The following is a 12,656-nucleotide window of genomic DNA, read 5'->3' on the forward strand; positions in this document are numbered from 1 at the left end:
GAAGAGAAAGTTTCTCTGCTTCATTTCAACTGTCTAACCTTAACTTTATGCCGCGTTACAGTTGTTGATAAAAGTTTAGTAGGGTTACTGCGCATTATAAGAAAAATGCCAGGGTGCTGTTTTTGTAACACCTTAGCACAGTTGATGAACAAAAGCACACATTTTCAGTGTGGGGGTAGGCATTGGTGGTATAGTGGCGAGAATAGTTGCTTCCCAAGCAATTGACCCGGGTTCGATTCCCGGCCAATGCAGGCGATATAGGTTTCTTTTTTTGCAACATGTTACTTTTTACTAAAAAGAATGAAAAAATATGGTGCTGAGGCAGAAAACGTAAAAAAACGTGTGCGTGTTCAAGCGTTGGTGGTATAGTGGTGAGCATAGCTGCCTTCCAAGCAGTTGACCCGGGTTCGATTCCCGGCCAACGCATTTGGTGATGCTTTTATTCGGTTTAAGGCTCATGGTTCTCTTTCGTTCTTCACACAATTTAGCAACACTGAAAATTAAAATAACAATAATGAAGAGAAAGTTTCTCGTCTTTTCAACTGTCTCACCTTAACTATATGTTCGATCACACTTGTTGATAAAAGTTTCGTAGAGTTACTGCTCATTATAAGAAAAATGCCAGGGTGCTGTTTTTGTAACACCTTAGCACAGTTGATGAGCAAAAGCACACATTTTCAGTGTGGGGGTAGGCATTGGTGGTATAGTGGCGAGAATAGTTGCTTCCCAAGCAATTGACCCGGGTTCGATTCCCGGCCAATGCAGGCGATATGGGGGTTTTTTTTGCAACATGTTACTTTTTACTAAAAAGAATGAAAAAATATGGTGCTGAGCAGAAAACGTAAAAAAACATGTGCGTGTTCAAGTGCAATTGACCCGGGTTCGATTCCTGGCCAATGCAGGCGATATAGGTTTCTTTTTTTGCAACATGTTACTTTTTACTAAAAAAAATGAAAAAATATGGTGCTCAGGCATAAAACGTAAAAAAACGTGTGTGTGTTCAAGCGTTGGTGGTATAGTGGGGAGCATAGCTGCCTTCCAAGCAGTTGACCCGGGTTCGATTCCTGGCCAACGCATTTTGTTATGCTTTTATTCTGTTTAAGGCTCATGGTTTTCTTTGTTCTTCACACAATTTATCAATACTAAAAATTAAAATAACAATAATGAAGAGAAAGTTTCTCTGCTTCATTTCAACTGTCTAACCTTAACTTTATGCCGCGTTACAGTTGTTGATAAAAGTTTAGTAGGGTTACTGCGCATTATAAGAAAAATGCCAGGGTGCTGTTTTTGTAACACCTTAGCACAGTTGATGAGCAAAAGCACACATTTTCAGTGTGGGGGTAGGCATTGGTGGTATAGTGGCGAGAATAGTTGCTTCCCAAGCAATTGACCCGGGTTCGATTCCCGGCCAATGCAGACGATATGGGGTTTTTTTTTGCAACATGTTACTTTTTACTAAAAAGAATGAAAAAATATGGTGCTGAGGCAGAAAACGTAAAAAAACGTGTGCGTGTTCAAGCGTTGGTGGTATAGTGGTGAGCATAGCTGCCTTCCAAGCAGTTGACCCGGGTTCGATTCCCGGCCAGCGCATTTGGTGATGCTTTTATTCGGTTTAAGGCTCATGGTTCTCTTTCGTTCTTCACACAATTTAGCAACACTAAAAATTAAAATAACAATAATGAAGAGAAAGTTTCTCGTCTTTTCAACTGTCTCACCTTAACTATATGTTCGATCACACTTGTTGATAAAAGTTTCGTAGAGTTACTGCTCATTATAAGAAAAATGCCAGGGTGCTGTTTTTGTAACACCTTAGCACAGTTGATGAGCAAAAGCACACATTTTCAGTGTGGGGGTAGGCATTGGTGGTATAGTGGCGAGAATAGTTGCTTCCCAAGCAATTGACCCGGGTTCGATTCCCGGCCAATGCAGACGATATGGGGTTTTTTTTTGCAACATGTTACTTTTTACTAAAAAGAATGAAAAAATATGGTGCTGAGGCAGAAAACGTAAAAAAACGTGTGCGTGTTCAAGCGTTGGTGGTATAGTGGTGAGCATAGCTGCCTTCCAAGCAGTTGACCCGGGTTCGATTCCCGGCCAGCGCATTTGGTGATGCTTTTATTCGGTTTAAGGCTCATGGTTCTCTTTCGTTCTTCACACAATTTAGCAACACTGAAAATTAAAATAACAATAATGAAGAGAAAGTTTCTCGTCTTTTCAACTGTCTCACCTTAACTATATGTTCGATCACACTTGTTGATAAAAGTTTCGTAGAGTTACTGCTCATTATAAGAAAAATGCCAGGGTGCTGTTTTTGTAACACCTTAGCACAGTTGATGAGCAAAAGCACACATTTTCAGTGTGGGGGTAGGCATTGGTGGTATAGTGGCGAGAATAGTTGCTTCCCAAGCAATTGACCCGGGTTCGATTCCCGGCCAATGCAGGCGATATGGGGTTTTTTTTTGCAACATGTTACTTTTTACTAAAAAGAATGAAAAAATATGGTGCTGAGGCAGAAAACGTAAAAAAAGTGTGCGTGTTCAAGCGTTGGTGGTATAGTGCTGAGCAGAAAACGTAAAAAAACATGTGCGTGTTCAAGTGCAATTGACCCGGGTTCGATTCCTGGCCAATGCAGGCGATATAGGTTTCTTTTTTTGCAACATGTTACTTTTTACTAAAAAAAATGAAAAAATATGGTGCTCAGGCATAAAACGTAAAAAAACGTGTGCGTGTTCAAGCGTTGGTGGTATAGTGGGGAGCATAGCTGCCTTCCAAGCAGTTGACCCGGGTTCGATTCCTGGCCAACGCATTTTGTTATGCTTTTATTCTGTTTAAGGCTCATGGTTTTCTTTGTTCTTCACACAATTTATCAATACTAAAAATTAAAATAACAATAATGAAGAGAAAGTTTCTCTGCTTCATTTCAACTGTCTAACCTTAACTTTATGCCGCGTTACAGTTGTTGATAAAAGTTTAGTAGGGTTACTGCGCATTATAAGAAAAATGCCAGGGTGCTGTTTTTGTAACACCTTAGCACAGTTGATGAACAAAAGCACACATTTTCAGTGTGGGGGTAGGCATTGGTGGTATAGTGGCGAGAATAGTTGCTTCCCAAGCAATTGACCCGGGTTCGATTCCCGGCCAATGCAGGCGATATAGGTTTCTTTTTTTGCAACATGTTACTTTTTACTAAAAAGAATGAAAAAATATGGTGCTGAGGCAGAAAACGTAAAAAAACGTGTGCGTGTTCAAGCGTTGGTGGTATAGTGGTGAGCATAGCTGCCTTCCAAGCAGTTGACCCGGGTTCGATTCCCGGCCAACGCATTTGGTGATGCTTTTATTCGGTTTAAGGCTCATGGTTCTCTTTCGTTCTTCACACAATTTAGCAACACTGAAAATTAAAATAACAATAATGAAGAGAAAGTTTCTCGTCTTTTCAACTGTCTCACCTTAACTATATGTTCGATCACACTTGTTGATAAAAGTTTCGTAGAGTTACTGCTCATTATAAGAAAAATGCCAGGGTGCTGTTTTTGTAACACCTTAGCACAGTTGATGAGCAAAAGCACACATTTTCAGTGTGGGGGTAGGCATTGGTGGTATAGTGGCGAGAATAGTTGCTTCCCAAGCAATTGACCCGGGTTCGATTCCCGGCCAATGCAGGCGATATGGGGTTTTTTTTTGCAACATGTTACTTTTTACTAAAAAGAATGAAAAAATATGGTGCTGAGGCAGAAAACGTAAAAAAACGTGTGCGTGTTCAAGCGTTGGTGGTATAGTGGTGAGCATAGCTGCCTTCCAAGCAGTTGACCCGGGTTCGATTCCCGGCCAACGCATTTGGTGATGCTTTTATTCGGTTTAAGGCTCATGGTTCTCTTTCGTTCTTCACACAATTTAGCAACACTGAAAATTAAAATAACAATAATGAAGAGAAAGTTTCTCGTCTTTTCAACTGTCTCACCTTAACTATATGTTCGATCACACTTGTTGATAAAAGTTTCGTAGAGTTACTGCTCATTATAAGAAAAATGCCAGGGTGCTGTTTTTGTAACACCTTAGCACAGTTGATGAGCAAAAGCACACATTTTCAGTGTGGGGGTAGGCATTGGTGGTATAGTGGCGAGAATAGTTGCTTCCCAAGCAATTGACCCGGGTTCGATTCCCGGCCAATGCAGGCGATATGGGGGTTTTTTTTGCAACATGTTACTTTTTACTAAAAAGAATGAAAAAATATGGTGCTGAGGCAGAAAACGTAAAAAAACGTGTGCGTGTTCAAGCGTTGGTGGTATAGTGGTGAGCATAGCTGCCTTCCAAGCAGTTGACCCGGGTTCGATTCCCGGCCAACGCATTTGGTGATGCTTTTATTCGGTTTAAGGCTCATGGTTCTCTTTCGTTCTTCACACAATTTAGCAACACTGAAAATTAAAATAACAATAATGAAGAGAAAGTTTCTCGTCTTTTCAACTGTCTCACCTTAACTATATGTTCGATCACACTTGTTGATAAAAGTTTCGTAGAGTTACTGCTCATTATAAGAAAAATGCCAGGGTGCTGTTTTTGTAACACCTTAGCACAGTTGATGAGCAAAAGCACACATTTTCAGTGTGGGGGTAGGCATTGGTGGTATAGTGGCGAGAATAGTTGCTTCCCAAGCAATTGACCCGGGTTCGATTCCCGGCCAATGCAGGCGATATGGGGTTTTTTTTTGCAACATGTTACTTTTTACTAAAAAGAATGAAAAAATATGGTGCTGAGGCAGAAAACGTAAAAAAACGTGTGCGTGTTCAAGCGTTGGTGGTATAGTGGTGAGCATAGCTGCCTTCCAAGCAGTTGACCCGGGTTCGATTCCCGGCCAACGGCTTTCTTCCGACAGGGCCGTGGGGTCAGACAGGGCTGCAGCCTGAGCCCAACTCTATTCAACATCTATATAAATGGACTAGCAACAGCTCTAGAGTCCTCCCCCACTCCAGGCCTCAGTCTGCATGACCGAGAGGTGAAGTTCCTGCTGTACGCAGATGACCTCCTGCTACTCTCCCCAACTGAAAGAGGCCTCCAAGATAGCCTGGCAGTACTGGAAACATTCAGCACCACATGGGCGCTTCCCATCAACCAAAAGAAGACCAAAGTCATGGTGTTTCAGAAGAGGAACCAGAACAAAATAAACACTCCCTCCTTCACATTAAATGGCTCCACGCTGGAGAACACCAGCAGCTACACCTACCTCGGTCTGGAGCTAAGCAATAACGGGAGCCTCAAGCAAGCAGCAGAAGCCCTGAAAGGAAAAGCATGCAGAACCTTCTATGCCATCAGAAGACAACTGTACCACCTCAAACCACCTGTGAGAGTCTGGCTCAAGATATTTGACAGCGTCATCACCCCTATACTGCTATATGGCAGCGAGGTATGGGGCCCAGTGACCTACCCAGACCACACAAAGTGGGATTCCAGCCCTACCGAAGTCTTCCACATGGAGTTCTGTAAATATCTCCTCCAAGTCCATCGCAGCACCTCAAACATAGCCTGTAGGGCAGAGCTGGGCCGATTCCCCTTATGGTTCACTATACACAAGAGGGCGCTATCACACCAGGCACACATACAGAACAGCAACCCCAGCTCCTACCATCATAAAGCCCTGCTGAGCCGGAGCCCAGAGCAAGCCAAGAACTGCGGCAACCAAAGTCAGCAACACACCCTGACAAAAGCCCAAATAAAAGAGATCTCTGAGAGCTGCAAGATGCAATACATAGAGGACTGGAAGAGTGAATTAGAGAACTCCCAGAAACTCACCATCTACCGGTCACTGCAAAGGGACTGCACTCTGGCCCCATATCTGGAAAGGCTACGCCACCCCAAAGACAGGCAGACCCTGAGCCTGTACAGACTGAGTGCCCACAGCCTAGAGGTGGAAACAGGGCGGCACCGACAGACATACAAGCTGCGAGAGAACAGACTGTGCCAGCACTGCCAGCAGGGGGCTCTGGAGGACGAGACGCATTTCCTACTGCACTGTGACAAATACTCAGCAGTGAGGGGCTCCCACTTCCAGAAATTTACCACCCATAGCCCGGGCTTTCCATCCATGGATGAGGACATGAAACTCCGCTTCCTACTGGGGGAAGAGGAATCAATGGTGGAGATCGCCGCCCAATATGTCACCACATGTCATAAGCTGAGGGGAACCTAAGACCCCTAAATGGACTGTCAGAGCCCAAATTGTGCCCCCCAACTCCCCATAACCCTGATCCCCTCCCACCACACTTACTGTATTTCTCTTGCTTTGGCAACACTAATTGTATTTTGGTCCTGCCAATAAAGCATATTTGAATTTGAATTTGAATTTGAATTTGAATTTGAACTCACAATGGAGACTCCACAAATCTGTACAAAAAAGATTCTGTTTACCTAATAAGATAAGAGAGTCTACAGGCTGTCTGCAGTCACAAGGACGTGTATTGCATTTAATACCTATTTTAAAGTCAGAAGAGGAAGAGCTACCTACCATAATATCTATCCTGTGTGTTATATATGTGGTTATATAAACCATTAATAACAGTAATAATAACAACAACAACAGTACATTTATAAGACAATATTTATCACATTTCAAGGACCCCGTTCACCTGGTGTTGTACTCAACCTAAAATGGGGGAAAAAATACAACATGAATTAAAAATGACCCGCAAGAGTTGTCATAGGGTCAGTATTGTGTATATATACGCGGGCTGTATGTATGTGTGTATGCCGCCGGTATGTGTGTGTGGCCGGTGGGTGAGTAGTGTGTCAGCGGTCCGTGTGTAGTGTGTGTATGATGCCAGCTGCAGGTGTATGATGCCAGCTGCGTGGTGTTAGCGGTCCGTGAGTATAGTGTGTGTCTGTCTTCCGGCTCCTACAGCAGTTGCTGAGCATATAGCCGGAGAATGCAGAGCGTGGAGCAAAGCATTGCGGAGCGATTTTCTGCTACAGCAGTATCCCTCGCACCCATTCAAGTGAATGGATGCGAGAGATACATCGGACTGCACTTGGATGTTATCCCAGTGCAGTGCGATATACGCACAGGCTGACAATGGAGGAGATGGGGGGGATTAACCCTTCCCTCTCCTCCACAGCGCCCACACTCAGCTTCACAGCTGTGACCCAATCGCAAGAGACCCATGTTTATATTTAATGTACATTCACAGTTGTGACAGACTGTTCTACGGGCCCCTACCTCGTAGTGGCATGCCTCGCAAGGGTACCGTCACACTTTAGCGACGTTCCAGCGATCCCACCAGCGATCTGACCTGGTCAGGATCGCTGGTGCATTGCTACATGGTCGCTGGTGAGCTGTCAAACAGGCAGATCTCACCAGCGACCAGCCCCCAGCCAGCAGCGATGCGTGGAAGCGATGCTGCGCTTGGTAACTGTCACGCTCCCGGTGTCCCAGCAGCGCTCCTTACCTACTGAGCCGGTTTCACCATCCAGGCACCGCTCCGTACCCACTGATCCGGTCGCACCTGCATCGCACCACCGCTCTGTACCCACCGATCCAGCCTCGCCAGCGCACCACCGCTCCTTCCTCACTGGTCCAGTCCATGTGTCCACCGGTCACGCCTGCCGCTCCCGCTCTTGCTCCCCTGAGTCCTGTTCCAGGTCTCAGGAGTCTGACACTGACTGATGCCTCTGTATAGGACCGGGCCGCGCCCACTCACCTGGTCGCATAGGCACAGAACTGCTGCAACAGGAAATGACCTGAGGCTGTGCTGGGTATATTAGACTGGCCTTTCCATGTGGTTGTGGCCTGATCATCGCTTGTGTTTCTTTGCTTTTTCGTGTGAGCTAGGTGCTAAGGTCCTTTTGTTCCTGTTTCCTGTATTACTGCCTGAAAGTACTCTGTGACCCTAGTGACCTGGTCCTGTCCCTGTCTTTGCTTCCTGATACCTGTACCTGTTCCTGTACTGTTCTATGGGACTCCATGACCCTGGTGACATGGTTCTTCCCGTTCCTGCCACGCTAGTGCTCCAGCTACCGTGTACCCTGCCCTCTAGGTGGGGTGCTAGGTCCAGAGGATCGACCTCCTGGGCCTACTAATCCTCCCTGGCCCTCACAGTAACTAAGGTAACTATCGGGTAACAAAGCGCTTGGTTACCCGATATTTACCCTGGTTACCAGCGCACAACGCTTAGCGCTGGCTCCCTGCACTCCTAGCCAGAGTACACATCGGGTTAATAAGCAAACCGCTTCACTTATTTACCCGATGTGTACTCCGGCTACGTGTGCAGGGAGCCGACACTGGCACCCTGACAGTGGCGGACGCTAGTAACCAAGGTAAATATCGGGTAACCAAGCAAAGGGCTTTGCTTGGTTACCCGATATTTACCTTGGTTACAGCTTACTGCAGGCTGCCAAAAGCCGACTCCCTGCACACATAACCAGAGTACATATCAGGTAACTAAGCACAGTGCTGTGCCTAGTTACCTGATGTGTACCCTAGCTACGTGTGCAGGGAGCCAGAGCTGGCAGCCTGTTAGCGGGGAAATGACCTAGCTGTTCGGTCGTCCCATGAACTAAGCCAGGAGATACAGTTTGACATTTCAAGACTACGGTCGCATTTCTCCGGCCTGGTCATTGTATGGTCAGACATTGTGGCACGACTGACCTGGAGAAGTGCCATATCTGTGGACAGAGTTAATAAAGCACGGATTAAGGTTAACAAGAATGTTGGACGGTTTGTCACCGAACATGGAGGAGTGGTTGTTAGACACTGAGAACTTGAAAGATCGACAGACTTTTTTCTGCGGCAGGACGGTGTCCACCTGAACGACATCGGCACCGACTTGTGGCTGTCCGGTCCTCGCAATGGAGTTGAGCAAGCTCTGGGCCTATTGTAAATTCATGTTTGACGTATTAGATCTTTATACCACTGTTTCAAAGAATATAACATTCAAAAGGCGGGGGGGGGGTTAGCCTGTGATTTCAATTATATTTTTAATATTTTTATTATATTGCATTTATTTAATAGCTGTTGTAGTTATTTAACCCAGTAACATGGTGTGTTTATTAAAGGGATAGTTGAGTGTAATACAAGTTAACAAAATAACAGATAATCCCTACTAATCTCTATAGATTCTCAATATACATACACATGTGTATATGTATAATATGAAATAATCTCTCTCTCCCACTCTCTCTCACTCTCTCTCATATATATTTACACACATATATTACACATATATCACACACATATATATATATATAACAGGCATATTACACACACACACACACACATTATAATAATATAATAATATAATATATATATATATATATATATATATATATATAACGCGCACAAATATTTATTACACACACATATATATAATATATATTACACACACACTATATATATATATATATATATATATATATTGTGTGTATAATAAATAAATATATAAAACAAGACATTGTTACTACTTTTTTTTTTTTTAATGAGTCATCAATCAGTAACCCAACCTGATATAAAACTCACAATGGAGACTCCACAAATCTGTACAAAAAAGATTCTCTTTACCTAATAAGATAAGAGAAACTACAGGCTGTCTGCAGTCACAGACGTATATTGAGGACAATACCTAGTAAAGTCAAAGGGGTAAGAGCTATTTACCATAATATATACATATCTACCACACATATATAAAACTAAGTATTCGGCTAAAAATAATTTTTTATTGAAAAAACTTCATTAAAAATAGTGTTCAATACATAAGGCTGCTAATAAAAAGCCATGATCTGGTCAAAATACATTACATTCATATTGACATCATCTATCATATATAAAGTATAGGACTGATGTAAAAGTTATCTATTTTAATTTAAATTCCTAAAAAGTAAGTGTATACAAGTATATAAAAAAATTAAACAAATATATAATAAATAACAATCACTGTGAAGAAAAAGAGAAGATCAAAGTGCAAGTTAATCTTAATAGGAAAAATAGCCAGTGCTGAATTAATAATAATTAAAACCAATTCAAGAGTGCATATAATATAATGAAACAGAGTAAAGCCCCCGTCACACACAGCGAGATCGTTAGCGAGATCGCTGAAACGTCACAGGTTTTGTAACGTATCAGCGACCTCGCCAGCGATATTGCTGTGTGTGACAGGCAGCAGCAAGCGGGCCCATGCTGCGAGGTCGCTGATCGCTACTAAAAGGTCAGGACCATTTTTTGCTCGTTGGTCTCCCGTTGTGCAGCACACATTGGTGTGTTTGATGGCTGGAGACCAACGAGTGCTGGCAGCCTGTAAGCAGCGTACTCTGGTAACCAAGATATAAATCGGTAACTAAGCACAGCGCTGTGCTAAGTTACCCGATGTATACCCTGGTTACTAGCGTACGCCGCTAACAGGCTGCTAGCGCTGGCTCCCTGCACACGTAACCAGGGGTACACATCAGTAACTAAGCACAGTGCTGTGCTTAGTTACCCGATGTGTACCCTAGCAAAGTGTGCAGGGAGCCAGCGCTGGCAGCCTGTTAGCGGGGAAATGACCTAGCTGTTCGGTCGTCACATGAACTAAGCCAGGAGATACAGTTTGACATTTCAAGATTACGGTCACGTTTCCCTGGCCAGGTCATTGTATGGTCAGACATTGTGGCACGGCTGACCTGGAGAAGTGCCATATCTGTGGACAGTGTTAATAAACCACGGATTAAAGTTAACAAGAACGTTGGTCGGTTTGTCACCGAACATGGAGGAGTGGTTGTTAGACACCGAGAACTTGAAAGATCAACAGACTTATTCCTGCGGCAGGACGGTGTCCACCTGAACGACATCGGCACCGACTTGTGGCTGTCCGGCCTTCGCAATGGAGTTGAGCAAGCTCTGGGCCTATTGTAAATTCGTGTTTGATGTATTATATCTTTATACTACTGTTTCATTGAATATAAAGTTCAAAAGAGGGGGGGTGGGGTTGGGGGTTAGCCTGTGATTTCCATTATATTTTTTATATTTTTATTATATTAAATTTGTTTAATAGCTGTTGTAGTTATTTAACCCATATAGTAGTTAATATATATGTGTGTATGTAATAAATATTATTATTACTATTATTATTAATATTATTATTATTATTAATAATATATAATAATTAATAATTAATAATAGTGTGTAATAAATATATAATTTATTACACACATATATATATTACACACATTATATATTTATTTATTATACATATATACACACACAATATATGTGTGTAATATATATATTATATATGTGTATGTAATATATATATAGTGTGTAATATATATATATATATATATATATATTATATATATATATATATATATATATATATATATGTGTGTGTGTGTGTGTGTGTGTGTGTGTGTATGCATGTATGCCGCCCGAATGTGGGCGCGGCCGGTATGTATGTGTGTGTTTGCATGTATGCCGCCGGTATCTGGGCGCGGCCGGTATGTACGTGTGGTCGTTGGTATATGTGTGTGTGTGTATGTATGTATGTATCCCGCTGGGCGGGCCCAGCGTCCAATGTTTGCGGGGGGCGGGGCTGAGCCGAGCGGCCAATGCGACAGTTGTCACTGTAATGACGTCATTTTGGAGCAAGACATACAGACAGAAAGACAGCCATACAGTGTCACATAGTGCCATACAGTGCTCACATGTACAAGTGCAGAAATATATTACACACTCACCACGCAAAAAGTGGGCCTGTGTACCCCCAAATGCCAGGGCTGAATTTTAGCCCCAGTCCGGCCCTGGTGTGTATATATATATACCCATGTGACAGCATGTGACCTTATCTTGCCACGATTCCATTGAACTGTACCGCACTTGTGCCAGATCTGGCATTGCTCCAGAATACCGCTGAGGTGAAAGCACAAAAGTTAGAAGAGAAATGCCGCAAACCGCATTTGACCGGATCCCGTGCAGTCAAAGTACAACTGCAATTGTTCTATTTCTCCGATACATTTGACCCTGATGTCACACATAGCACATAGGTGTGTGGTCCGTGTGACATCCGTGATATTGTAGAAATGTGGACTTGTCTGTGTGGAGCAGACAGACACATGTCCATGAAAAAACATTAATGTGTGACCTTAGAATGGTAGAGTTGAAAGATACCTCAAGGGCCAAAGGCTGAGTAAACCTAATTAATAATTTGGGTCCAAAATCTGCAGTTATTCTTATATTAAAAAGAAAAAGCAAATCTGAAGGATTTTTAAGAGTCATATGTAATTGAACCCTGTGACCTTACAAGAACAATGCAGGCTGCTAATCAATATTCCTTTGTATTCAGCCAATCTGTGGGGTTAGTGGGGGCTGAGTTAAAAGGAGGCCTATCTAAGGTTTGGGGTGGTACATCTTATTTCATCTTTGAAACTCTGTACATTCCTCCATTCATAGCTAAGCATGGCGGATCTTACAGCTGTTCGACAAATTCTACGAGATGCGGCTGCCGTACATGGTGCGCAGGCAGTCCGGGACGAAATGGAAGCGATCTTAGCTGCTCCCCCTCCTCGAATCTCGCCTCCGGTGAGGGCTCGGCTGCCACAGCCTTACTTCCCGGAGAGGGGTAGGAGAGGGGGACGAAGATTTAGGAGCCCGATGAGGGCATCAAGGACAGAACGGCATGAGTCGCCTACTAGGGTATATAGGAGGA

The 12,656-nt window shown here is 43.4% G+C and overlaps 15 non-coding genes across 15 annotated transcripts; all 15 read left to right on the forward strand.

The window, feature by feature from the left end:
* The first annotated feature begins 179 nt into the window (after window positions 1-179).
* TRNAG-CCC (transfer RNA glycine (anticodon CCC)) lies at window positions 180-251 on the forward strand. Its single transcript has one exon. It is a non-coding gene; the product is annotated as a tRNA-Gly (tRNA).
* Window positions 252-354: 103 nt separating this feature from the next.
* Window positions 355-426, forward strand: TRNAG-UCC (transfer RNA glycine (anticodon UCC)). The gene has a single exon. It is a non-coding gene; the product is annotated as a tRNA-Gly (tRNA).
* A 266-nt stretch (window positions 427-692) lies between these two features.
* Window positions 693-764, forward strand: TRNAG-CCC (transfer RNA glycine (anticodon CCC)). The gene has a single exon. It is a non-coding gene; the product is annotated as a tRNA-Gly (tRNA).
* A 580-nt stretch (window positions 765-1,344) lies between these two features.
* On the forward strand, window positions 1,345-1,416 carry TRNAG-CCC (transfer RNA glycine (anticodon CCC)). The gene has a single exon. It is a non-coding gene; the product is annotated as a tRNA-Gly (tRNA).
* Window positions 1,417-1,518: 102 nt separating this feature from the next.
* TRNAG-UCC (transfer RNA glycine (anticodon UCC)) lies at window positions 1,519-1,590 on the forward strand. Its single transcript has one exon. It is a non-coding gene; the product is annotated as a tRNA-Gly (tRNA).
* A 266-nt stretch (window positions 1,591-1,856) lies between these two features.
* On the forward strand, window positions 1,857-1,928 carry TRNAG-CCC (transfer RNA glycine (anticodon CCC)). Its single transcript has one exon. It is a non-coding gene; the product is annotated as a tRNA-Gly (tRNA).
* Window positions 1,929-2,030: 102 nt separating this feature from the next.
* Window positions 2,031-2,102, forward strand: TRNAG-UCC (transfer RNA glycine (anticodon UCC)). Its single transcript has one exon. It is a non-coding gene; the product is annotated as a tRNA-Gly (tRNA).
* Window positions 2,103-2,368: 266 nt separating this feature from the next.
* On the forward strand, window positions 2,369-2,440 carry TRNAG-CCC (transfer RNA glycine (anticodon CCC)). The gene has a single exon. It is a non-coding gene; the product is annotated as a tRNA-Gly (tRNA).
* A 634-nt stretch (window positions 2,441-3,074) lies between these two features.
* Window positions 3,075-3,146, forward strand: TRNAG-CCC (transfer RNA glycine (anticodon CCC)). The gene has a single exon. It is a non-coding gene; the product is annotated as a tRNA-Gly (tRNA).
* A 103-nt stretch (window positions 3,147-3,249) lies between these two features.
* TRNAG-UCC (transfer RNA glycine (anticodon UCC)) lies at window positions 3,250-3,321 on the forward strand. Its single transcript has one exon. It is a non-coding gene; the product is annotated as a tRNA-Gly (tRNA).
* A 266-nt stretch (window positions 3,322-3,587) lies between these two features.
* TRNAG-CCC (transfer RNA glycine (anticodon CCC)) lies at window positions 3,588-3,659 on the forward strand. Its single transcript has one exon. It is a non-coding gene; the product is annotated as a tRNA-Gly (tRNA).
* A 102-nt stretch (window positions 3,660-3,761) lies between these two features.
* TRNAG-UCC (transfer RNA glycine (anticodon UCC)) lies at window positions 3,762-3,833 on the forward strand. The gene has a single exon. It is a non-coding gene; the product is annotated as a tRNA-Gly (tRNA).
* A 266-nt stretch (window positions 3,834-4,099) lies between these two features.
* On the forward strand, window positions 4,100-4,171 carry TRNAG-CCC (transfer RNA glycine (anticodon CCC)). The gene has a single exon. It is a non-coding gene; the product is annotated as a tRNA-Gly (tRNA).
* Window positions 4,172-4,273: 102 nt separating this feature from the next.
* TRNAG-UCC (transfer RNA glycine (anticodon UCC)) lies at window positions 4,274-4,345 on the forward strand. The gene has a single exon. It is a non-coding gene; the product is annotated as a tRNA-Gly (tRNA).
* Window positions 4,346-4,611: 266 nt separating this feature from the next.
* TRNAG-CCC (transfer RNA glycine (anticodon CCC)) lies at window positions 4,612-4,683 on the forward strand. Its single transcript has one exon. It is a non-coding gene; the product is annotated as a tRNA-Gly (tRNA).
* The last annotated feature ends 7,973 nt before the right edge of the window (window positions 4,684-12,656 follow it).

This window comes from Anomaloglossus baeobatrachus, chromosome 3, assembly GCF_048569485.1.
Source record: "Anomaloglossus baeobatrachus isolate aAnoBae1 chromosome 3, aAnoBae1.hap1, whole genome shotgun sequence".
Taxonomy (NCBI): Eukaryota; Metazoa; Chordata; class Amphibia; order Anura; family Aromobatidae; genus Anomaloglossus; species Anomaloglossus baeobatrachus.